This window comes from Zalophus californianus, chromosome 5 (genome assembly GCF_009762305.2).
Source record: "Zalophus californianus isolate mZalCal1 chromosome 5, mZalCal1.pri.v2, whole genome shotgun sequence".
Taxonomy (NCBI): domain Eukaryota; kingdom Metazoa; phylum Chordata; class Mammalia; order Carnivora; family Otariidae; genus Zalophus; species Zalophus californianus.
In genome coordinates, this window is record NC_045599.1 from 48,565,673 (window position 1) to 48,593,096 (window position 27,424).

The 27,424-nt window shown below is 38.5% G+C and overlaps 1 long non-coding RNA gene across 2 annotated transcripts in view; it reads right to left on the reverse strand.

Annotated features, from left to right (window-relative positions):
- The window catches only part of LOC113928966, a 59,047-nt gene that overhangs the window by 17,188 nt on the left and 14,435 nt on the right, over positions 1–27,424 (reverse strand). For both annotated transcript variants that reach the window (XR_003522042.1, XR_003522040.1), the window contains exons 2-3: positions 8,692–8,818; positions 1,499–1,592 (exon numbers count right to left, since the gene is read on the reverse strand). This is a non-coding gene — a long non-coding RNA (uncharacterized LOC113928966). The remainder of the gene's footprint in view (positions 1–1,498; positions 1,593–8,691; positions 8,819–27,424) is intronic.

Genomic DNA, 27,424 nt, shown 5'->3' on the forward strand with positions numbered 1-27,424 from the left:
GCATGACCAGAAAAAAAAAAAGCCAATTAATAAAGTGATCACTTAAATGCCTTCTCTGTGCCTAAATGAAGATAGAGATTTTTAAGAACTTGGTTTTTATCTGGATCATTTGTTAAGGAATGCCTTAGAGAAGAGAATACACTGATTTAATGTGCAGTGACAGTCAGTCTTTGACTCTTCATAGATGCTGCAGTTGAATGCAGAGGACACCATCATACAGCACAGTGGTCCTAAGATTCTGAAAATTTTAACATGCTCAACTTTGACTTCTTGAAAAGTTTCTGATTTTCAGTAATTCTCCAGGTGTGCATTCAGTAAGTTCTATCAGTGTATGCTTTTCTCCAGGATGCCTTTGTTTTCCTTTTTTATTGAAGACAACACCTATAATAAGAATCACTTTTATACATTTTTAGTTTTTACACAGAGCTTATGAGAAACATCATTAAGAAGTATCTTCGGGCCATGGAATGTGCCTACTGCAATGTGCATTTATTTATCTTATAATCATGCTTCTGTAACAGGATCAGAAAAACAAATACTTTACCATTCTCAGTCTTGTTCAGGATTTCTCACACCATGCAATAGATACATTTGAGAATCATTTTTCTTATTTCAACACTTCTCAAGATAGTTATTGGACTGTTATCACCATGTTTTTGGTTACTTCATGCAATAGATATATTGAGAATCATTTTTCTTATTTTAACACTTTCCAAGATAGTTAGTGGACTGTTATCACCACCTTTATGGCTACTTCTCTTTACATACCTATCAATAAATTAAGTGCTGTTAAGAACACAGTCCTCAGTTTCTCTTACTCTTTCACATTTTTATAAGCCTGAGAGGCTCACCCAAAGAGTATGTAGTAAGTATACTGACTGCCCCATAGGTTGCATTTTTATTATTGACAGCAGAGCGAGAGAGGTTATTGCTCTTATAAGAACCAGGTTAATATTTTCATTGCTTTACATGTGTCACCTTGTCTACCAGCAAAACCATTAAGAGGAAAGGGGAAGTGAGGATAATGTTTATTTATGGAAATGCTCTATCTTAGATACTTAGCTCATCACATTAACATATTAACTAATTTAATCTCCTCAATACTCTTTGAATAAGATGATGTTAACCTCACGTTATAGATGAGGATGAGAAGCGATGTGACCAAAGTCACACGAAGTTAAAAGTGATTGATTTATCTTCGTTTCTGACCGATTTCAAGACCTGTGCTCTATACTGTCAGTGGCATCTGATAAAACTGATGAAGCTGGATATTCACTGAAGACTCTTTGGTACTAATAATGCTAAAGGAGCTTTGGGAATATAAGACATGATCTGAATCAAGAATGCAGGAATGAACTACTTGCACTTTGTCTATAACAATTTTCATTGCTTATACCAATGAAAAATAGTATCTGCAGGACACTATATAATACACAACACTACATTTGATAAGAGCTTCCATTCTGTTTGCAAACTTAGATTGGTTTGTCGTGGTTACCTTTATTGAGAAGGATTCTGAGGTTCCGCGTTGGCCCCAAGAAGAAAAGTGCTCTGGTCCACGGGTGATGTCCCTCAAATATGGGGGAAGGAGACTGATGAAGAAGAATTGATCCGTGTCAGGTATTTGGATAAGGGTGCAGAGTCATTCAGGTTTTGGAAGCAGGTCTCACCATTTGTTGAGGGGAAAAGAAAAATGTAGTTAAGTGACTATAATCAATACCACCATGATATATACTAATTTAGGTATGAGATATAACTAATAGTAAGCTACAATCCTTTACTTTTCATTTTGCCTTAAAACAGAAGATTAATAGGTACCTCATTGTGAATTCCGTAGATTTTTAAAACATAGTAGTGTAGCTACAATGTAATTTTTCTCATTTTAGAAAAATTTTAACCTGTCATTAAAAAAAAAAGTATACAGCCCTGATTCACAAGTGCTGCAGAACTAAATGGATGCTACTGGTAATGTCTGTTCTGATCCCAGTATTTCAAGGTAAGTATATATAGTGTAAGAATCAACCTAGATCAAAAGTAAACCTCAGCACTACTCCTTAAACCTTCATATGCCCACATTAAGTTTTATTAAAACACATATTTTTCAGAAGGGATGGGGTAGGCTTGAGTTTCCGCATTGCTGATAAGCTACCAGGTGGTATGGATCTGCGGGCCCATGAGCCACGCTTAGAAAAACAAGGAACTAAAAAAACCTCAAATGGATCTTGCAATCCTGTCATTACAGTAAGTGTTCCCAAAAGATAAATTTCTAATTGTTTTGGCTTTTGAGAATTGTACTATGCCAGTTTCCAATATATGGGAATTATAATGAGTTATGCTATAATTTTACATGAATCTATTGAATAAACTTCTGAAATTACTTGGAGGCAGCAATATGTAAATAGCTTATTTAAAGTCCACAAATCAAACTCCCCTCCCCTGTTTTTTAAGGAAAAAACTTATTTCTCCTCTTTTCCCTATTTTCTCCCAATACTCACCCTTTGCTCTTTATATCTTTATCTAAAGTCTATTTGAAGAGAACAAACGTGAGATTATCCTTATCACTAATAACACATCTGGAGATATATAATATACTGTGAAATTTCTTCTTACCTCAAATTCTTACTATTCATTACAACTGCAAAAAATCAAGAGAACTCCTTACCATCTTGAGTTATAGGACTAAAATTTACTTAACCTTTCTTTCCTCATTTTCCTCACCTGTAAAACTACCATAAAACAGACCTTCACAGGATTCCTCTGGGATAAAATTCAGTTCACAAGAAAACGAAGAAACAGATCTAAAAGTTCTTTGAGAAACAGTTTACGCAAAGACAAAACAGTATTTACCAATTATTTAGGAATAGCCAAGTTATTTAACCTCTCTACTCTTGTTTCTTCATTTGGAAAAAGGAAAAGGAAAAAATAGTATTGTGGATTAAGAGAGAATGCTGGTGAAAGCAAGACTCAGTAAATGTGTTCCTCTTTTCCTTCCTCTTCTTCAAAATCTTACTTTCAAAAAGGCCAGAGGAAAGGTCTTATTTTTAAAGATATTAATGAGGTACAAGTGCCTTATTATTGTTCATGCATAAGTAGAGTTCTTAATTACCTCCAACTAAATCTTACAGTCCCTTAAGCTGACAGCCATAGTATAGCAAAAAATTGAGTCATTAAGTGGGCCATTAGGCAAAAGTGAATTATAAGTCAAGTGTTCTCGCCAACAGAATGAAGAGTTGCTTCTCTTCTTTCATGGGTCCCACTTTGTTTGAACCAAAGATTTAGTTGCATCATAGCACTTGGCTACTGGCACATGGCCACACCGAGAGAAGCATCTTACTGAGAACCTAAAGCAAATGCTTTATGCTGTATTTATGAAATTATTCAGAAGGTTGAGGAATAGGATTTCCTATTTTTGATGTTATCCAGGAAGTTTTATGTTTGATAAAATAAATATCATGTTTGGCATTTGTTTTCTTAACATTTAAAATGATACTGATGGTACCTACCTACAAAATTTGAATTACAGTGTTATTTCTTATAGCATCTAACATAGTAAGTACCTCAAATAGTGCTCTGAATCATTTTTTGCACTTGTACCTTTTAGAAGCAGCAGGCCATTCCATACCAAGGCAGAGAAAAATGGGGCCTCCTTTTCCTTACAGTTACGACTTTGTATAATAGTACTATAAACTTAATAATCTAGCCAATAAATCGTTAACATTCACTCAGAGTACATCACTGAGATCTGTCTCTGGCCATAAACCTGAGACTATCATACCAAATTATCCTTAAGCTTAAACAGCTCTTGCTAGGTTTATTTCAAAAAGATTTTATACATACATGGTAAAAACAATAAAGGATTTATAGACTACTTATTTTTCAACTATAACCTATTTCTTTACATAGGCTATTCTTGATATAATAATAAGGGCAATTTTTAAATATTTTGAAGTCAGTCCAAAGCTTATATTTTACAGGCACTAAATATTTTACAACATATTCCACGTGTTTGGTTTCCTAATATAGTAACAGTCTTCAACTAAGAACAAGTTGTTTTCACTAAATCTTCTAAGTTTATTTTTCTTGGGAATTAGAATATGTTTCATCATAAAGAATTATAGTAATATTTGGATTCCCACATTAATCCACAAAATTTCATATAAGCCTATATAATGTATTAGAGACAAAGCACTCACACAACTTTTCAACTCTACCTAACCACCACCAGAGCATGAGTATCCTTCTGTCTAGCTCTAGACACCTGGAAGGTGTTTATTTCATTCAACAGCAATGCCTACCCCAGATGTAATAAGGTGGTGGATAAAGAAAGGAAAAACCCTCCTTGTAGCCACCAGCACATACAAAGCATCTCTATATAATAAAAAGACTTAGATTCATGCTCTCAGAGAAATGTATAATGTGACCTACGTATGTAATTTTAAGTATTCTAACAGCCACATGTAAAAGTGAAAAGAAACCCATTTTCATAACATGCTTAACCTAATTACATTCAACATGTCATTTTAACATAGAATTAATATAAAATTAGTTTTAGAATAATGAGATACTTCCTGTGTTTTCTGTATTACGTTTTCAAAATCCAGTATTTATTCTGCACGGCATGTCTCAATTCAGACTAGCTGCATGTCAAGTGCTCAGTAGGCATGTGTGCCTAACGGCCGGCCGCTGTACTAGACAGCAGAGGCTTCCAGTCAGGGAAGAAAACTCAAGATGTACATTGCGTTATGGAATAAGGGCCTTATTTAGGAATGAGACCTTACACAATTGTGGGAAGAGCTGGGAAAGTAAAGGCCTAAAAAAGGAGATGTGAAAAATCAGAGAAAAATCTTCCTGAAACATTGGAAAAGGCAAGTTTCAGGAAAGGGGGGTAGCTCAGCCAATCCAGCCCTGAAAGTGGGGCCACAAAGAGGATCTGGGCTCCGTAGAGCACTGACTCCATGCAGTGATTTCTGCTAACCCATGGCTGAAGGACAGGTGGTGAGCCGGGGGCCTCCTGGTCAGAGAACCAGCAGTGAAGACCAGCTGAATGCAGCTCAGGAGAAGACAAGCACAAACTGCAACCTGCTGGCCGCTCTCCATCAGCCTCTCATTGCCTCAGACCTCAAAGACCTTCAGAGTATAATGGCAGGTCGTGCTTCTGCTTTTCAAATCTCTTGAAAATCTCTCTTTTGGCCAACTATACCTGACACCATATAGGAAAGGAATTCTGGGGGAAGTATCCTGAGTTTAGCTTAAGAGGCATAGTACACCACCACTACAATGGAACCATACAGAAGGACTCTGGGCAACATAGTTGCAGCTTAGCCAAGTTGACACAGTAAAAAGCTCTACAGCCAACTAGGTCTAACTGATGGCAGAGTCAGCTGTAGACTGAAAATCACCCATTACCCAACCGTTTGTATGGGTGATTCTGCAGAGCAGAAGGAGCAACTAACATCTGTTCAATGATAAATGCGTACCAGACACTATCAAGGGGTTTTATATACAGTATTATGTTTGTTTATAGTATCGTATTTCTCACACCAACCCTAGAAGACTTCTGTTACTACATCCATTTTATAGACAAGAAAATTCGAGCTAAAAGAGGTTAGGTAGTTAGGTGACTTTTCTAAAGTCACCTAGCTACCAAAGTGGTACAGCCAAAAGTCAAACCTAGACATGCCTACTTCTTGAGGCTGTATTCTTTGCACTAAGTCTAAGAAGTCCAATTCCTAATTGAGGGACTTTACCAGTAACAAAACAATTCAGAGGCATCCTTCCTCAGTGAAATTTTTAGGGGCCCAGTGTTTGTAGCATGTCAAGATATCCCTTCCAGTACTGAGTGGTACTAGAATAAGAGAAGGTTCTTCAACAGGTCCACACTACCATGCAAACTGCTGTTTCATTTGAGCCATATGATCTAGCTAGCACCTCCAAAGGCGTTTGAACGGTCAGAGGTAGATGGGACTGCTGTTTGAAGCTTCTGGCAAGCTTCCATAGGTAGATCACAGAACAGACCCTTACAATTTTGGACCGAAGCCCCTCCATCCTCTGGGGATAACTATTCTCCTTTTGAGAGACAGCTTTTGGGCCTTATTAGAGACTGAACATGTGACCGTGGGCCACGAAGTTGCCATAATATCTGAACTACCCTTTACCAACTGGGTGTCTGATCCATTACCAAGCCATAATGTTAGGTGTGCACAGCAGCAGTTCATCATCAAATGAAAGTGGTGTATATAAAATCAGGCTTGAGGAAACCCTGAGGGCCCGAGTCACTTGCATGAGGAAGTAGCCCAAGTGTCCACAGTCGCTATTCCTGCTACATTATCTTCACCCTCTCAGCTCATAACTATGTCTTCCTGTCTAAGCCCAGCTGACTGAGGAAAAGACTCAGGCCTGTTGGACAAAGGGGTCTGTGTGATTTGCAGGTACCGTCCAAAGGTGGACAGCTTAAAACTCTACAGAATGGAACTAGAGGGTGTTATGCTGAGTGAAATAAGTCAATCAGAGAAAGACATGTATCATATGATCTCACTGATATGAGGAATTCTTAGGAAACAAACAGGGTTGCTGGAGTGGTGGGGGGTGGGAGGCATGGGGTGGCTGGGTGATAGACATTGGGGAGGGTATGTGCTATGGGGAGTGCTGTGAATTGTGCAAGACTGTTGAGTCACAGACCTGTACCTCTGAAACAAATAATACATTATATGTTAATAAAAAAAAAAAAGACGATAGCAGGAGGGGAAGGATGAAGGGGGGGAATCGGAGGGGGAGATGAACCATGAGAGACTACGGACTCTGAGAAACAAACTGAGGGCTTTAGAGGGGAGGGGGTGGGGGGATGGGTTAGCCTGGTGATGGGTATTAAAGAGGGCACGTACTGCATGGAGCACTGGGTGTTATATGCAAACAATGAATCATGGAACACTACATCAAAAACCAATGATGTAATGCATGGTGATGAACATAAAAAAAAAAAAAAAAACTCCATAGCCTTACTCTGGTCCTCCCCGAAAGACAATGGTAAGGGGAAATCCTCCCAGTGTGCCGAAGTTCAAGCAGTGCACTAGGCTATTCATTTTTCCTGTAAGAAGGTAAAAGTCTATACTGATTCATCGGCTGTGGTATGCGATTGTTTATATAAATATCACCAAATATTTTTATCTTTGCCTTATATATATTCATCTAGCATACGTTCATAATACCTAACTTTATATCACAAGACATACTGACAATAACTACTCTCAGTATTTAAATTACAAAGGAGTAGGGGAACATCACCCAAGGACCTTGTACCCTGTTCCGGAAACAGCTAGCGTGTTCGCAGTAGTATATGAAACAGCTTTATCACGGCAGGCAGTGTGGTTTAAGGAGATAGTTTACCAAGGTGACAAGGGGTAAGCTGTGATGGCTTTGAGGGGTGTCAATGTGGCTAGGCTAAATTACATTCCCCAGAATTCTCTTTCTCCAGTGTGTACAGTCAACCTGGTAAAGGGCTATGGGTCCCTTTAGGGGAAGACTGGGGGACAGACTCACACTATATATATTTTTGGCAGTGGAGCGGGTGTGGGGGGCCTGGGTCTGTAACCAGCTCAAACCTGGGATTTATAGAAGGCACTGACTCTGTGTTTTGGTAATTTAAGTCAAACCTCTGTTCAGTGACTTAGAACTCCTCTGCTTATACAGACCAAGTAAGAATTTAATAGACATTTCTGTTCTTTGTTCTGTTCCAGATATTTCTGTCCTGGAAACATCATGATAACATCATGATAACTGGCCAACCCCCTAAAGCTCTTTTAAGTCAGACTAACCTGATTACCATTTTGACTCCACTGTTCATTATGTTAACCATGCCGACTCCACCTTTGGCAATTAAGTGCCACCAGTGGGCCCTGACATCCCAGAATCCCATTACCACCACTGTGTTTAGTGATCCTAGTCCCGTGGAAGTGGTTTCCTCTCTAATTTCTGACCTACCCTAGAAGAGAGACCACAGAGTTTTTCGAAGAGGCTGAGGCTCCCCCACAATTTTTTTTTTTCACAGCCGGTGTGAAAGGTGTGTCCTTCCATGGTTGGAAAGCAAGTCTTACAGAATATATATACTGTAACATTACAATCTCCTTAGCCTTTGGATACCTTCCTCTACAATATAATAAGGCATTCTGACTTCATTTAATATAGGTCACACTTCGGGTCAAGCCAGCTGACCAACTGACCAACCACTTAGAGCCCTTCCTAAACTCCTTCAACTCAAACACTGAGCCCAGAATCCCTGATGAGTGAGCCTATGTCAACAAAGTGAGCTTGGTCTAACTTTATATCCCTTCCACCTTGATAACACACCTATAATATCCTTTCTCACATACACCCTCTGGCTTTTTGTCTATATAAGTTTCTCAAATCATTCAGTTCTTTTTGGTGTGTTTCACACCTCTTCCTGAGCCACAACTAGCACCTCATCTTTTGAGAGTTGCTGTGATTTGAATCTAGTTGTAGATCTAGACACAAAAAGAGGTGTTGGGTTGTAGGTCCTGGGGACGGTCAGGAGTACCTTGTAGGTAACTATCCGTTAAGACCATTCCAGGTTCTTCAGGTAAAAAAAAGGGGCTACCTTCCTGTATTACTTGGAGTTCTCCTGAGAAACAGACCAATGGGATAAATATAAATAGCTTTTATAAGGAATTGGCTTACATGATTACAGAGGCTGGCAAGTCCTAAATCTGCACAGCCATTGTCCCAGCTTGAGTCCCAAGTCCAGAAGCTGCTGTAGCAGCAGGAAGAGCCAATGTCCAGGTCAAGTCTGAAGGCCAGCAGGCTGCTGTGGAAACATGAAGAGGTGATGTTCCAGTTCGAAGGCTCTCAGGCAGGAGAAGTCTCTCAGACTAAAGTCAGACTTTTGATCTCATCAGGCCTTCACTAGACTGGATGAGACCCACCTGCATCAGGAAGGGCAATCTGCTTTACTCATTCTACTAATTTAAATCTTAATCTCACCCAATAACACCCTCACAGAAATACCTAGAATAATGTTTGATCGATATCCAAGAAGCCCACAGCCCAGTCAAGCTGACACACAAAATGAGCCACTACACTTCTCCAGGTAGAGGCAACAGGGCTACTTCTACTGGCAAAGATGATTCAGTTTTATTTGGGAGGTTTAGATCCTCAGCTTTGTCAGAATCTGCCGATAAATTCTCACTTTAGTTTTAGGAAGCTATTCCTTCACAGTCAGAAACCTAAATTGAAAAGAGATTGCATTGTAAAAGAGCCGCGTCCAGGAGGACATTCTGACTTTAGTTCTCAGAAACCCTACAGCTGTGGCTGCACCGAATACAGCGGTACAACCGCAGAAAAGCATTTCTTTGAGGGTAGAGACAGACGTTTTCAGCTCATATTTTTCATTGCCCACTTCCTCCTGGGCATCCATCATACACCTTATTTTGACAGAAATGTTCTCAAGTAGCTCATATGTAGGCACCCTGGGCCCCACCTTCCATTGGTACTTAGTGACCGTCATCCAAAAGTGAGACTTTGAGCAGCTCTTGAGCCACATCATGAACAATCAATGTCCTTTTTCGCCCCTGGAAAGAGGCCCACTGGTGCCTTTAACTATGACCAGATTCAAGAAACAATTCCAGAAAATCAGAACCTATTCCTAGGACTCATCCTTAAGCTCTGTTCTCCTGGAAGCACTGCTGGTACCAAAGTCTGTGTCAGCACCAACCCGACAGGCAAAACCAGCAGGAGGAATCTCCCCGTTCCTGCAGACGCAGCTACATATGTGTCTACACATCTAATACAGACGTGTGTGTGTGTGGGTGGGTGTGTGGGTGTGGGTGTGATCTATACACATATGCATAGCAAGGAACTGAAATGGCCTCTACACTTTCGGGATCCAGTCAAGCAAATCTAGTCCATAGTGCAGGCAGCCATAAACGGAAGATCACAAGAAGGCTGGAATTGCAAAGACACCGGTCGAAGCTGTTGTCTACACGTAGCTTTTATTTCTTTGTCCAGGGAAGGTCTACACCCTCTTTTAAGACCTTTCAACTGATTGAGTCAGGCCCACCCCTGTAATTTCCCTAGTGACTCATTAGGGACTTTATATCTGCTAAATCTCTTTACAGAAACATTTAATGTTTTACTGAATAATGAGGAGTAAGTGTGTATATGTCACAAACAGCTGCTATTTCCCTTCCGTCTTCCAACTCCTATGAAAGAATAACTCTTATTCTTTATCCAGAAACATACTGGAAAGAAAATTCTGGGTAATGTAGTTTAGTCTAGCCAAAGTGACCTACCACAAAGCCATCACAAAGAGTATGCTCAACTAACTACCCTTCCACTAAATTTTATCTCTGGGCTATTTATATAAAATGACCAATCTTAAAATGAGGACAAACTCAAAAGTTTATTGCATAACTTGTAATAATTCTTCTCCGGAATTGTAAAAGTGTTTAAACATCCTACATAGGTGGTCTGGTTATCTACTGCTGGGTAACAAACTATCCCAAATGTAATGGCTTAAGAAAACAATCATTTTATTATTTGTCACAATTTTGTGGATCAGGGATTCAGACAGGGCTCAGCCGCATGATTCTTCTGTTGCACGTGGCATCAACAGAGGTTAGCTGGTGACATTCTGCTGGCAGGAAACTGTTCTGGAGGGTCCAAAACAGCTCTGCTCATGGCTGGAGTCTTAGGGGGGGATGACCAAAAGGTGGGCTCAGATAAAATGGTCAAATGGAGCCCCTACACTTGGCTCTCTAGCCTGGCAGGCTCAGAGCGGTCAGACACCTTACACAGTAGCTCAGAACTCCCACAGGGCACTTTCGCGAAAGCCAGGCAGAAACCGCACAGCTGCTCATCACCAGCTGATCACCAGAAGTCCAGGGATGATATTTCTGGGGCTTTCCATTGATCAAGAAAGTCACTAAGGCCAGTCCAGATTCAAGGCAAGAGGACTAAGATTCTCAGTGCAACAGCCTGAATCTATCACTCTAGGAAATCACTGTGCGGAGGTTAACAAGTATGAAGATAATCCTTGGTAAAAGGAGTATAAAATCAAAAGCTGTCTCAACTGTAATCGATCTTGATTACCTGTCTCAGTAAAGGAAATTATCAGGGAGCTTAATATTTAATATCAACACGATGTGTATTGGTGCTCTTCCCACTTTACTGTCCATGTGAATCACCTAGGGATCCTGTTAATATGCAGGTTTGAGACAGGGCCTGAAATCCTGCATTTCTAACAAGTTCTCATGTGATCCTATGCATTTGTTTGAGAAAACACGATAATCTGTATCATGGGCCAAATAACTTTTTCTCTCAACGATTATATAGTAAATATTTTAGGCTTTTGGGCCACATATACCATCTGTCACATGTTAAAAAACAAAACAAACCCAAGAACCCTTTGCAACCCCAGATACAGGTCACTGGTTTTCAAACTCAGCTGCAGAGTAGAATCACTTGGGGGCTGTTTAAAAATACTCATACCCAGGGCGCCTGAGTGGCTCAGTAGGTTAAGTGTCTGCCTTTGGATCAGGTTATGATCCCAAGGTCCTGGGATCGAGTCCCCACATTGGGCTCCCTGCTCAGTAGGGAGCCTACTTCTCTGCCCCTCCCCTGGTTTATTCTCTCTCTCAAATAAATAAATAAAATCTTAAAAAAAAAATACTCATACCTAGGTCCTATTCCTAAACGTTCTGATTTAATTGGTATAGCAATAGGGATTCTCAAAAGTTCCCTAGGTTAAATCTACTAGGTGGTAAAATGTGAGAACTAATCATCTTGATCACTTTCTATTTGTACCGCCTTGTACCTTTTGGTCATTAAATCTTTTTCAGTACATCTGAATGACTTAATAAAGATCTTTTTCACTTCAATGCAAAACCTGACTATCTAATTAAAGAACAACAACCAAAACTAAATGTTTTCATCAGCACACCCCTGCTCCCATTTGGAAGCCTGCCCCCTATGGAAGTTATTTGTCAGTAAAATAAAACCAAGTTAGATGCTGAAATGAGGGTGTGATAGAAAATGGTAAGTAGGTTGCTAGGGGGAAAAAAGTGAAACACAAAAACCTTGAGGTAAGTAGAGTGGCAAATTCTACGGCTATAAAAATGATAAATTACCATAAACCTCATCAATTCAAGATAATTGGGGGAAACCCTAAGAGCCCTCACAGCTAGTTGAGTTCTGTTTTAAAGACTGAAAATTTATAATCAACATGTCAATATATAAATGGCTTAAGAAGCTGGCTTAAAATGTTCTCTTTTTTAAACTCTCGTATTTTTATACTATATATTTTCATTATAAAGGGTTTCCAAAGAAACTTCTGTGTTCTTAATCAGCCCTGCCTAAATTAATATGCATTTAAATTAATACTTTTTAAAGCATCCTACCTGCTACTTTTCTAAGCACGTAACTTTAACCGTAAAAACTTAATTTTATTAACACAATCTGAAAAGCCATTTGACATTTGCCATGTTTCCCAAGTAAAATGATGTGATCCGTAACAAAGAAGGTAGATGTTCAGAGTTCATAACAATCATTAAAGAAAAATACTAAGCTAGAGGGTAGCCAGCTAATATTCCATTTTTCATTACATGCTACCTTTCGTCTTTATCCTTTCCGATGTTCTTGTTCGACTTTTTCTCTGTGAATTAGCTCCCTTTGGTTTTAAGCTCCTGGATTGCATTTCCCTCTACTCCTAAAGCTTTCATATAAAGTAGTACATATTCACACAGCAAAACTCAACAATAACACCTAGATATAAGGTCTTGTTATTCACCTGTTCACTCGACAAACAAAAACTGAACATGCTCAATCACTACTTATTTAATGAATAAATGCCCACTTAATCATTCTGTAAATGATGTTCAAGTTTGTCCATGATCTGAACTCCACTTAAATGCCAATCACATATCCTGAGGATTTCAGAACAAAGTCTTATTATCTAGGAGTCTATATATTCCTTCTTATTTAAAAACAGAGTTCAGAAATCTACCTGGTATCTGATGATTCATGTGAAAACCAAAACTATCGCTGCCAAGTTTTCCACTCCTCTTTGCTTTCTATTATCATGGATTGATCCGACATCATCAGTATCTATGAATATCACCACATGCATTTCAGTTTTTGAGGGCTAAAAGTAGGAGGAATGAAGTGAAAGTTGCCCCACCTCTACCAGAGACAGCTCCACTTAGGTGAATGATGTTACTGTACGGAGTTCATGGTTACTGCTAGTGACTACTCCTAATCCAGACAGTAATCATGTGTGTCTTTTTCCTTTGACAAACTAGGAAGACACACACATGACCTCCCCAGGCAAAAAATGTCTCTTTGCTGTAATTTTGTACATAAGTACAGCTTATAGCTGAGAAAAAGCAGGAGCTATGTTTTACTTTCATAAATTATAAACTTAAAACTATCAGAGATATGTGTAGGAAAATGATTTTATCAATTAATGAATTATAAACCCTTTATAAATTTGGCCCAATCTCATTTTAAACTATTGCAAGGTGAATTTTTTGACATAGTTCATTGATGAATTCTGCAATATTCCCTCCTTTCTTTCTGGTGAGAAGAGAAAATGTCTTAACTGAAAAGATAGCAACAAGTAAACCGCATAAAAAAATATACATTGTCTATTCCATTAAGATGAAATGTTCAGATGTTCAGAGTTCATAACACTCATGGAGCGCTTGGGTGCCTCAGTCAGTTAAGCATCCGACTCTTGATTTCAGCTCAGGTCATGATCTCAGGTCCTGGGATCGAGCCCCGTGTCAGGCTCCCTACTCAGCGAGGAGTCAGCTTCCCTCCCTCTTCCTCTCTCTCTGCCCCTCCCTCTGCTCTCTGTCACTCTCTCTCTCTCTCAATAAGTAAATAAATCTTTTTTAAAAAGACAAAAAACTCAGGTCTTCTAAAAATGTAGTATTTAATATCCAATCCTATCGCTATATCTTACAACTTCAGCTATCAAAATTTCTAGAAAAAATAAATATTAATGATCACAGTTATATACATTTATCTGTTTTTTCCTATTCTGAATCAAGTCAGATTCACAAAAGAGAGTGAAATTAGAGTGGTCTTAAAGCAGCAATGGAAGGAAAAGGACATATGTATTACATTCAGACAGAAAAAATAAGCAAAGAAAGACCAAAAGGAAGAAAGGTCAGGTATCAGTAAGTACTGTGAAAAGGTGAGCACGGAACTCATTTAATCTGGAAACATGATGCAGGGCATATGCTTAAATCGCAAACAACGTGTTTACAAATGCACGTGTATTATTTTCTGCATAATACTCTGAAGAGTCAAAAGTTACATGACCTGTTAAGAATCAAATGCAAAGGACTTTTAGAGCAATATACCTAGAATTAAAATTAATTCTAGAATAATACAAAATCATCAAAATCATATAATATGCTTAACAATGCTAAAATTTTATCAGATCTATTTGGGCCTTGACAACAAAACACAAGAGTTGTAGAGTATTTAAATCAGAATCAGTACATTTACACACATTATCATTAATAGTGAGAAAAATTCTTTTTTTTTTTTTCTTTATTTATTTGTCAGAGAGAGAGAGCACAAGCAGGGGGAGTGACAGGCAGAGGCAGGGGAGAAGCAGGCTTCCCGCGGAACAGGGAGCCCGATGCAGGGCTCGATCCCAGGACCCTTGGATCATGACCTGAGCCGAAGGCAGACGCTTAACCCAGGGGGCCACCCAGGCGTCCCAATAATGAGAAAAATTCTTAAGCCTTGTTTTCTGGCAGTTCTAAGCTGGAGCAAGTGTTCTCTTATTTCCTGAGAAATATGGCAAGTTTGTCCTTCTCTGCCGGGTACTGCAATTACTGCCAATGGTCTATCCGATTATTCTTCAAGTGCGTGGGATGTCTGGGTGGCTTAGTCGGTGAAGCATCTGTCTTTGGCTTAGTGGGGAGCCTGCTTCTCCCTCTGCCCCTCCCCCTGCTTGTGCACTCTCTCTCTCTCTCTCTCTCTCTCTCTCTCTCTATATATATATATATTCTTAGAACTTACTACGTATTTTATCTTTAAATTTTTGTTTATGCCCTTATCATTAGTATTTCCTTCAGGCATGGCCTTATGGCTTGGCAAACAGAGCTCAGTCTTCGTTCATCTTTTATTCTATTTCCTCAAACAGAAAAAATGAGAGTGCCAAATATCATTTATCCAGTGTCCAGAATTCACCAAAAAAAATTCAAAAACCAAACTTCTAATAAAATAAAACTCTAGTATCACTTGTTAGTGATGGTGATTTTGTTGTAGTTCGTGATTATACTTATTCAGTGGCCTTAAAGGTGCTGTTTTCTTCCGTGCAAAATTTTTCCAGATTCAAAGTGATTCATGACTATTGTAGGGAGCACTTTTTAGTTTGTGTGTGTGACATTCAAGGACAACTTTTAAGAATAATATAACCATCCTTCCCTGGAAATATTAAAACATATTTCAATTCTCTAATCCAGAATATGAATAAAAACATATATTTTTTTTCTTTTTTTAGAGTAGGCACTAACATGCAATTTCATACAAAGAAGACATACATTTCCATATGCATCAACTAACGTTTTAAATTTCTGCCCTCCTCTCTCGATTTAAACATGGTAACGTTGACCCTGTGTTCTTGGCTCTACTACCTACCAGCTTTAGGAACAGGCTACCAATAATCCTTAAACATGGTTACACAAGGAGAATGGTTGGGAGATCTGTTTAGACTGAACATCATCTGAGACCTACTACATGGTTCTCGGCCTTGGGACTCCACACCCTGCACTTTTAACCAGCTTCCTGCCTCCCTAACACAGCTCTCAACTTGCATATTCCAGAATCCAATGGGCTAAACCTAATAGTCCTCACAGATTAACTGACCCGAGTTTTATTATATATAATTAAAAATGACAATAACAATGAAAATATATTAAAAAATATGAACATTAAATGTTTTTTTAACTTACCACTAAATGTAAAGTTTAGAAGTCCACTATTGGGTTTTATTTTGTAGTTCTTTAGCCACCTCTGGCTATGTTTGCCAAGCATTTATGGAACCATAGTAATAAGCATAAATTTTGGATGTTCTATACCTCAAAACGTGATACCATGAAAAAGAGCAACAATGAAATCAGACCTTCATATAACAGATAAAATAAATTGAATTCATGAATTATAAAAATACAATGAAAACATTTATTTAAGCCACCAAGGGTCTGAAACATTCAAAAGAAAACTGTATGCGTGGATGTGGGCATGTGCATGAATGTATGTGTTAACATAAAACAATGTATTTATTTAAAACATTTTCAAAAGAAATCAATCTCGCTTTTGCAATGTACTTTTTAATGGCAAGAAGATAAACATTTTTTCTCCCTAATAACTGTCCTTGAATTTTGCCAGTATCTCTTACGATTTGGTGTCCTGGTGCTGCATCTGGATCAAACCCAAATTCTTTTCCATCAACTTGATGGAAAAATATATGCTTGGATAATTCTACAAACTATATATTAGTGAGAGGTAAGATCAGGTATTAAAATTTAAATGAGCACATTTTTTTTATGTTACACTGGAAAAGTAAAAATGCTTCCCTTCATATCACCAGACAAATTCTGGGGGGGGGGGGAGGAAAACAACAATATTTAAAAACCTCCTATTTAGGGCCTAGGACTTGCCCACCCCCTGTGGCTCTGGAGAGGAGGACTTAGCCTCAGAGCACAGGGCAGCACGGCCAGGAAAGCAGGGACTGAGGGCAGGGCTTGGGAACTACCCCTCCGCTCCTGCCCTTCAGGGCTCTCGCCCTCCCGCTGCATATCTGAGGCTCACAGATGCCTTCAGAAAATATATAAGCATTTATCACCACTAATCATAAACCATATGTGCAAATAAAGCATATGCTACACAATTATATAGTTACATGACATACTTTATTTGGGAATTTATCATCGGGCTTAACTTCCACTCCTATCTACCCATGTTTCAGTGAACATTTATGATCTTCGTTCTTCCCAGTTTACAAAGCCTGAGTCCCAAATAGGTGATTTGTATTGGTGTTTCAATTCTGTGTAGTACAAATGATCAATGTGCTCTCATTGTCCCCAGTACGTATACATCTCACACCTGCATGGGACAGAATAAAAGGAAAGGTAAATCCCTTTCATTTCCTCTTTACTTCCTGACCGCTTTACTTTTAATCTCTCTTTTATTCTATCTACTTTCAAAAATCTAAATTCTTCTTGGTTCCTGTCTTAAGTAATGTCCCACTCACCATTAAACATTCCATATATTTTCATTTATCTACTTAGATTTCAATCCTTATCTTTTCCTTCCTTCCCAGACCCTGCCTTAGTACGTAGGTAATTAGGTAGGTAAGTAGGTAGACAGACAGATGGACAATTATTCTTTCTTTTTCTAGCTTCACTGAGAGGTGAGAACAACGTTAAGGATTAAATAAATTACTCTTTGCTTTCTTGATGTGTCATTTGCTTCTATCCGCCTGCTTCACATTAAAATATAGTAAGGGTAGGTAGCATCTATAAAAACAAGCACTCCATCTAAGAATCTTTACACTATTCATTAGTCTATTGTTCTGACTTAGCTACCATTCATTCCCTGTTAATTAAAAGATGATCACTTGGTTTTTGGTTCACTTTCCACGTGCAACAATATATACGAACACAGGAGGTATTATACTAAGGGAAATAAGCTAGAGAAATACTGTATGGTATCATTTATATTTATAATCTAAAAAAATAATAGCAAGTCACTGAATTCAGGAAAAGAGAGTGCAGTCGTGGTTGCCAGGCACCAGGGTGTGGGGAAAAGAGGGAGCTGTTGGTCAAAGAGAGAAAATATTTGCAAACCACAGAGCTGACATAGGACTCATATTTAGAATATATGAGGAACTCTCAAAATTCAACAGTAAAAAAAATAAACAATACAATTAGAAAATCCCAACCCCCAAAATCCCATGAAGACACATTTCACCAAAGAAGATAAACAGGTAGTAAACACTTCAGAAGATTTTCAACATAACTAACCATTAAAGAAATTAAAACTACAATATTACTATATACCTATTAGAACAGATAAAATTAAAAATGATAATACCAAGTGTTGGTGAGCATGCAGAGAAATTGGGATCTCTCATACACTTTTGGTGTACAGCCTGAGCCAAAACCAAGAGTCAGATGCTTAACTGACTGAGTCACTCAGGTGCCCCGGTGATAGAGTAATTCTACGTCTCAAAGGGGGTGGTGGTTACTCAAATTTATACAATGCAATAAAATGGCACAGAATCATATGCATGTACTATACCAGTGTCAATTTTCTGGTTTTGATCATGTGCTATAATTATGTAAGATTGAACCTTGGGGAAAACTAAGGAAAAAGTTATAAGGGACCCCTCTACTATTTTTGCAACTTCCTATGAATCTATTATTAGTAAAATATTTTTAAAAAGAAAGTCTGAAAAAAATGACCATTTCTACTGGAAATGTTACAATAGAGACAGATTCTTCTTTTCTCCTTTAACATTTTTTCTGAATTTCAAAAACATTTTCAAAGACATTAAAGAAAAACTACCATATAAATTGCACATTTAAATTCAAATTAATCAATTATTGTTCTTCATAAGTGGCTCTCAATGAGGAGATGTGAGAACGCCTGTATTTGTGAGCTAGGGCTGCTGTAACAAAATACCATAAACTGAGTGGCTTAAGCAACAGTAATTTATTCTCTCTCAGTTCTGAAGGCCACAAGGCCAAGGTTAATGTGTCCACAGTGTCGGGTCCTTCTGAGTGCCGTGATGGAGAGTATGTCCCTATGTTCCATGCCTCTCTCCTAGCTTCTTCGCACGGTGTTCTCTTCATATGTATGTCTGTGTACAGATTTCCCCTTTTTATAAGGACACAGTCATTCTGGATGACTGGCCCACCTTACTCCAGTATAACCTCGGCAATAACCCTATTTCTAAATAAAATCCCATTCTGATTCTGGGCATTAAGACTTTAACATGAATTTTGGCAGAGTAATACAATTCAACCTGTAACAGTGCCTTACCTCTGGTTCAAAGATAATTGAAAAATCAGAAGAAAATGTGTGTGTGTGTGTGTGTGTGTGCGTGTGTGTACATGAAAGCAATTCTAATTTATTTGGGCCATGTGTTACAGTCTGGGTTTTTGGCTTTGACATTTTAAACTGAGACCAACCATTAAAAGAAGAAACCTTCAGAGCTGATGAAATTCTATCAAGTTTCATGGCATTACAAAAGAATATATGCCCTTTCCTCATCTTCCTTCCACAAGTATCTGAGAATACCTAATGTGTATACCCAGTGTTATTCCAGGAGCTGGGAATAGAAAAGAAATAAAAATCTTTGCCCTCGTGGAGTGTCCACAACAGTGGAGGAGACAGGTAATAAAATAAATACATTAAACATACTGCATGTTGGACAGTGATAAATGCTAGGGAGGAGGAAGGGGGTATGAAATGTTAAGAGTTGTATTTTGTACAGGAAGACCAATGAAGGACTCACTGAAAAGGTAACTTTTGAGTAAACACTTGAAAAAAGTGAGAGAACAAGCCATCTAAATATCTGGAGAAGAGTATTCTAAGCAGAAATATAGCAAATGCAAATGCCCTGAGGCAAAAGGAATTTCTTATTCAAGGAATCACACTGACAAAAAGGCCTGTGTCACTGGAACAGAATAATCAAATAATCAAGCGGAGAGTAGTAAAAGATGGAGTCACGAAGTTAAGAGAGAACAGAGCATGAAAGGATTTTGGCTTTTACGCTGAATGAGGTGGAAAAACACTGGAGACTTTGAGGCAGAGAAATGATACGATCTAAGTTACGTTGCAAGAAGGCTCAGCACAGATTACACCTTTACAGTCCTGAGGAAATAGATATATTTACTCAAAAGTTTACAATTTCTCGTCCAGCAAGTACCACTAAATCAAGTCCCTCCAAGTTTGAAACAGGTTGACTATTCTTCCTCAGGTTAGTGCTATGCAGTCCTGTAAAATGAAATCCTTCAAGTTAGAACATTTCAGCATATCCAATTCAAGGGTTCTACACAACTGTCCACTGTTGATTATTTTTTGTTCACCCTGTTCCTCTTTCAGTGTCTCTTGTCTCAATTACAGGCAATATGATTTACCCCGAAAAAGGCTCTCGTCTTCAACTCAATCATCTCTCACATTCGGCGTGGCACAGACTTGTCTGTGTGTGTGCAAATTCACTCATCAGATAGTAATTTTTAGTCTACTTATAAACAGAATGGGAGATGGGGAAATTATTTTTCAAGAAAAGTAGTAGACTGACAAGGAAACAGCACAGTATCTAATCCAGGAAATGCCATGAATGTCAGTCCACAGAAGTGTAAAGTAAGTTCAAGACTAGTAACAAATTCTGCAGAACAACGGGGTCCATAACTAAGAGACTGGTTCAATTGGCCCCCAAATGTCGTATTTCTTGTCTCAAAGCAATTTAAAAGTATCTGACACTATCTCTGCATCCAAATCTAATCAGATTTCTGACAAGATCTCTACATACAAGTCCAATCAAAATTTTTTTTAAAGATTTTATTTATTTATTTGAGAGAGAGAGAATGAGAGCCAGAGAGCACGAGAGGGAAATAGGTCAGAGGGAGAAGCAGACTCCCCGCTGAGCAGGGAGCCCAATGTGGGACTCGATCCCGGGACTCCAGGATCATGACCTGAGCCGAAGGCAGTTGCCTAACCAACTGAGCCACCCAGGCGCCCAAGTCCAATCAAATTTTAACACGTGCTGATTATACCCGAGAAATATCTCCCACATATATACTCACCAGCCCCTCAACAGCTTATTCTCCACACTATCACTGCCACTGGTTATTTTTCTAAAATATAAATCAGATGTCGCTCCCCTGCTTAAAATTAAATGACAGTTCCCCTTAACCCTCAATGAAAGGTCTCAAATATTTAGGACACACGTTCCCAAGGTTGGCCCTACCTTGCCTTTCAAAACTCATACCACTTTCTCACATGCACCGTGTACTCCTGCTCTTCCATGTACAAAGAACCACTTTATTCTAACTCCTAACATGTCTTATGACTGTGTGTGCCTCACTCCACGTTAGTGAGAAAAAACACAAACAGCAACAACAAAACATTTATTCACTCCCAAGGGAAATTAAAACCTAAGTCCACACAAAAACTTTTACATGAATGTTTATTATACACCATTTAAAATGGAGAAAAAGCAGAGATAATCCAATAGTCATCCACTGGTAGATAAATAAAGTGACACACACACACAATGGACCATTCTTTATCAATAAAAAGGAACGAAATAAGGATGGATGCCACAACATGAATGTATCTTGGAAATATTTGCTGTGTGAAAACAGCCGATCATAAATGACACATATTACATGATTCCATTTATACAAAAGATCCGTACCAGACAAATCTATAGAGAAGTAGGCTGGTGGTCGCCTAGGACTGGGGGTTTTGAGGGAAAACCAGGAGTGACTGCTTTTGGGCACATGTTTCTTCGTGGGGGATGAAAAGTTTCTAAAATTGACTATCGTGATGATCACACAACTCTGAAACACCAAAAATCATTCAGTGTGTACTTTACGGGGGTGAATCGTGTGCTATATGAATTCTATCTCAATAAAGCTATTAATTTTTTTAAGTGATGTATGGAACTTCATAAAGAAGACTCAATCTAAGTGGGTACCCTTTTCCAACCCAAGTGAATTCTTTCTATGGTATCTGCATTTGCACATAATATCTCCTGCACATTCCTCAGGGTTAATGATGACCTTGAGTCATTCAACAGGGTGAACATGAGTAATACATTCGAAGGCAGAAAAGCACACAGTACTCTTTGGAACATTTTACTAAGTTTTCATCCAAAATGATAAAATTTCAGTTCCAGGATTAACTTTCTCCTGGAAAAATCTGGCTTTTCGTCATGGCAGACCCGGGATGTGAATAACTGAGGATTTCCCTAAAAACTAATAATATTTAACACTGAAGAATACAAGAATTTGTGTACACAGAAATTTGATTACCTGAGACGGCATATGCAAATATTTGTCCAATAGCCATTCATTGAAAAAAACTGACAAAGCACTGCCCTAAACCTGAAGCTGGGTTGATTTTGGCATTTGACTCAGTCTCTTTACTGGTCAGCCCAATTAATGCTGACAGCCAGAAAGCCTTTTTTTTTTTTTTTTTAAGATTGATTGATTTATTTATTTGACAGAGACAGACAGAGCAGGAACACAAGCAGGGGGAGTCGGAGAGGGAGAAGCAGATTTCCCGCGGAGCAGGGAGCCCGATGCGGGGCTCGATCCCAGGACCCTGGGATCATGACCTGAGCTGAAGGCAGACGCTTAACGACTGAGCCACCCAGGCGCCCCCACAAAGCCTTTTCAAATGAGCTGACATCCAGGCAAACAACAGCGCTGGTCAACTCTTTCAGATTAGTTTTGCTGCTACAACACCCACTAGCCAGATCCCTAAGAAGGAGATGGAAAGCATCTCTACATATTTGTAATTAACTCTTCTTCACTGCTTCATGCTTCCTCCTATCATCTTCACCCTATCAAATCAACATGTTAGTATTTGGCTAAAACCCAGTTAACCAAGGTAAAGTCTAAAATACCCTAAAATAATTTTTACAACATCTTTAGTTCTGACTTCAAACATTCATCCTGCTCCTAATATGCCTCCTCCCTTCACCAGGCCTTCATTCTAGGAAAATAAGTCAAAATATGATTAATTCCTGCCTACTTCTCATTTCATACTGGCCTATAAAATTAATGAAGAAGTTCCAAAATGCCTTACTGGGTGCAAGATACTGTTTTGGGTATATGAATCCTCAAAAAGAGAAATGACACAGAATGACTTGGTACCAGGGGAACTCTGAAAGAAAGGAAAGAATATACATGGGAGCCTCATAAAATCTATTTCCGCCCATCTGTATGATTCTCCTGGAGCAGATGACCAACACAAAAGGAGAACATTGGATAAGAACCTACAAGGTCAGGTAATACAACTACAGGTTGAAGAAAAACCAACAATCTAAATAAAGTAAGTATAAAATCTAGGCCCAATTAAAATCATGTGTGAAATCCCTTTGTGGATATACATAACAACACTTAATATCAAGAGATGAACTACTTATAAAGAAAAAAAAAACCCTACTGGCTATAGCTCAGTCTTAATTGCACTTACTGTGGGAAATGAGCATTTCTAACTTTGGAAAAGAAGGTACTTACACTTCCTAAGCACTTCACCTTAAACTGTACACACAGAAAGCCAGTTAAATTACCTTAAGTTTCTTGAGTTTATTCTCCATGTTAGCATCAGATTGATTTGGTGTTAAAATGTAATGTACTCAGCATACCAAAACCAGTTGTGTTTCTATACACAATCAATAAAGAACACAAAAATGAAATTAAGAAAACAATTCCATTCACAATAGGATCCAAAAAAATAAAATACCGAGGAATAAATGTAACAAAGGAAGTATACTATTTATAATCTGAAATGACAAAACTTCATTTGAAGAACCACATGGTAAGACACCCTGTGTTGATGGACTGAAAGAATTAACATTAAAATGGCAATATTCCCCAAATTAGTCTAGAGATTCAAAGTAATCCATATAAAAACCTCAGCTGCCTTTTGCAAAAATTGACAAGCCAATTCTAAAATTCATATGCAAATATAAGAGACCCAGAGTAGTCAAAAGAAACTTCAAAGAAAAGAACAAAGTTGAGGACACTCATGTGCCAATTTCAGAACTTACCACCCAGCTACAGTAATCAAGACAGTGTGGTTTTGTGAATAAGGACAGACATACAGATCAATGGAACACACCTGAGAGTCAGCAAATAAACACATTTATGGTAAATGATTTTAGACAAGGGTGTCAAGACCTTTTAATGGGGAAAAATCATCTCTTCAACAAATATTTCTAGAAAAACTGACATCCACACATAAAAAAAATAAAGTTGGACCCGTTTATTATACCACACAAAAAAAATGAACTCAAGAATCAAAGCACCAAAGGTAAGAGCTAAATGTATTTAAAAAAAAAAAAAGCTACTTGTAAGAAGCACAGGCATAACTCTCTGTGATCTTACTTTAGGCAACAGTTTCTTAGATATGACAACAAAAGCACAAGCAACAAGAACATTTTAATAATTGGCCTTCTCAAAAATTAAAAACCTTTGTGCTTCAAAGAACACCATCAAGATAGTAAAAAACCAAACCACAAAATGTGAGAAAATGTTCACCATATATATGATAGGAGACTTTTATCTGATAGATATAAGGAACTCCTATAACTCAATAAAAAGACAACCCAATGTTTAAAAGAACAAAGGATACGGGTAGACATTTATCCTGAGGAAACATACAAAAGGACAAAAAGCACACGACCAGATGCTCAATATGAATGGCCATCAAGGAAATGCGAATCACAACCATAATGAGGAACCACTTCATATCCACTAGAATAGCTATTATCAAAAACACAAGTGTTATAAAAAGTGGAGAAACTGAAACCCTCATACACTTAAGTGGGAAAGTAAAATGGGTACAACCACTTTGGAAAACAGCCTAGCAGTTTCTCCAAAGGTTACATTACAGTTACCGTATGACCCAGCAGTTCTATTCCTAAGCATATACCCAAGAGAAATGAAAACATATCTCTACACAACACCTATACATAAATTTTCACAACAGCATTACTCATAAGAGCCCAAAGTGGAAATGACTCAAATATCCATCGATTGATGAGTCAAAAGAAAATGTGTTATCATCCATTCAACGGAGTATTATTCAGCAATAAAAATAAATGAAGTACTGATACATGCTACAACATGGATGGAACTTGAAAACATGCTAAGGGAAAGAAGACAGTAAAAAGGTCACATATCGTGTGATTCCATTTATATGATGTGTACAGAAAAGGAAAATCTATAGAGACGGAAACCAGCTTAGTGGTTGCCTAGAGCTGGGTCAGGGGAGGGAAGGAAATGCCAAGAATGACTACTAAGGGCTACAGGGTTTCTTTTGAGGGTAATGAAAATATTCTAAAATTGAATGTGGTGATAGTTGTACAACTCTGTGAACATACTAAAAAACACTGTAAATTGTACACTTTAAATGGATGAACTGTATGGTACGTGAATGATATCTCAATAAAGCTTTTCAAACAAAACCTAATTAACACAACATTTTGTAAAAGCAGAAAAAGTTTTCTCTAAGCTTTCTCTACAGATAGCTGGTCTCACTCTATTTTTAAGGCTCTTATTAATGCCGGCTGCTTGGTACCCTATAATATGTACAGTAAATAATAGTAGAGATCACAATATTGAGCTTCTGCCATGACGTATATTTTGGTTGAAGGGGAAAAGGAAGCGAGAGAAAGATCCCAGCCCTTTCCGCCCACTGTCCCATCCTCATTTACCTCAGAATTCTATACTGGGACTTGGTGTGAAGCCAGCCAAAAAAGTATTTCTCAAATAAGAAAGAAAGAAAGAAGTAATTTTAGGTAGCTAGATACCGAAATTAAGGGCCCACTCACATATACCAATATACAACTAAAAACAGTCCAAGTTTTTAACAGAAAGTATAATATTTATTGACCAATATTTTGGCAAACTCAGGCTATTTATTAAAAAAATAATTTGCGGTATTTCTAAACATCCTTATGCACATTTAAAAATTAATAAGACTCAATTTTAAAAATGTTAAAGGCTATCTAAATTCAGAGTTTTCATTCAGTTTCCATTATTGGAAAAAAAAAAGTAGTGAATACTTTAATTAGTAGAAACTTATACACAGGGCGCCTGGGTGGCTCAGTCAGTTTAAGCATCTGCCTTGGGCTCCGGTCGTGATCCCGGGGTCCCGGGATTGAGTCCCACATCGGGCTCCCTGCTCAGCGGGGAGTCTGCTTCTCCCTCTGCCCCTCAGCCCCGCTTGTGTCCTCTCTCTCTCTCTCTCCCACTCTCTCTCAAATAAATAAATAAACTCTTTTTAAAAAATTAAAAATAAAGAAACTTATACACAAACCTCCCATCTACAACCGGGTAGTTGGGGGGTGGGTTGTTTCTTTCTTTTTTTTTTTTTAAGATTTATTTGAGAGACAGAGAGACAGAGTGCACAAGCGGGAGGGGCAGAGGGAGAGGGAGAGAGAATCTCAAGCAGAGTCGATCTCAAGCAGAGTCTGTGCTGGGCACAGAGCCTGACATGGGGCTCAATCTCTCAACCCTGAGATCACAACTTGAGCCGAAACCAAGAGTTGGACTCTGAACTGACTGCACCACCCAGGCGTGTCCTACCACTGGGTATTTGTAAACCCCACTTTCAGCTGCCTCAGGCAGCCGTGCACCTGTTATTCTCACGACTGAAACAGGGTCCACCATGGGAAGGAGAGCCACAAGATCATACAAAGTGAAACTCCCTGCTGGGTGTATTTGTATTATCAGAGAGCGTCTATAGTCATTTCGGAGGGAAGAATACATATATTGAGTTATTTTTTCCACTAAGTGTCACCTTTATAACTCAATATTGTGTTCAAAACTTCAGAATTTGGCATCACGCTGACAAAAATTTTCCCCTGCATGTTTTTCCATTCCTTACCCCAAGTTTCATTTCCTATCTTCACATTTACTTTTATCTTAAGCTATAGCTGCATCTAGAATATTCATTTTTGGAAGATTACTTTCACGTTAGTCACTATTTTCTCTTGAATTACAGATGGCTCTCCCCATGCTTTCCGTCCGACATGATCATGCCTAAGGCATCTCAAAGCAAAGATCTTCCATTTCTGAAGATCTCCACGGGGGCCACTCCAAGGACTTGCTATGGAAAGGAGTTGAAGGTTTAAAAAGTCTCATCCTTAGGAAACGTTTTTCACAAACTAACGTATATTATTCATGTGGAAGATTAAGATCACTTGTATTATCAGCAAAAATGTCATTATAAGAGGTTGGGATGTTAAATGGCATTACATTCTAAACTTCTGAAATAATTAATAGGCACCTAGTCACTGTAACAGTGTCTGAAGCCCTAGATTATGGCATATGAATCAAGGTGGGTTTCAAAAAAGGGTTAGGGGCGCCTGGGTGGCTCAGACGGTTGAGCGTCTGCCTTCTGCTCAGGTCATGATCCCGGGGTCCTGGGATCGAGTCCCACGTCAGGCTCCGTGCTCAGCGGGAAGCCTGCTTCTCCCTCTCCCTCTGCCTGCCTGCCTGTCTGCCTACTTGTGATCTCTCTCCCTTTCTGTCAAATAAATAAATAAAATCTTTATTTAAAAAAGGGTTAATCTTCTTTTGCCTATAAAGACTCTTAATATCTTATGACCCATGACAAAAATGATTAGGTTAGAGGGTAGTTTTTT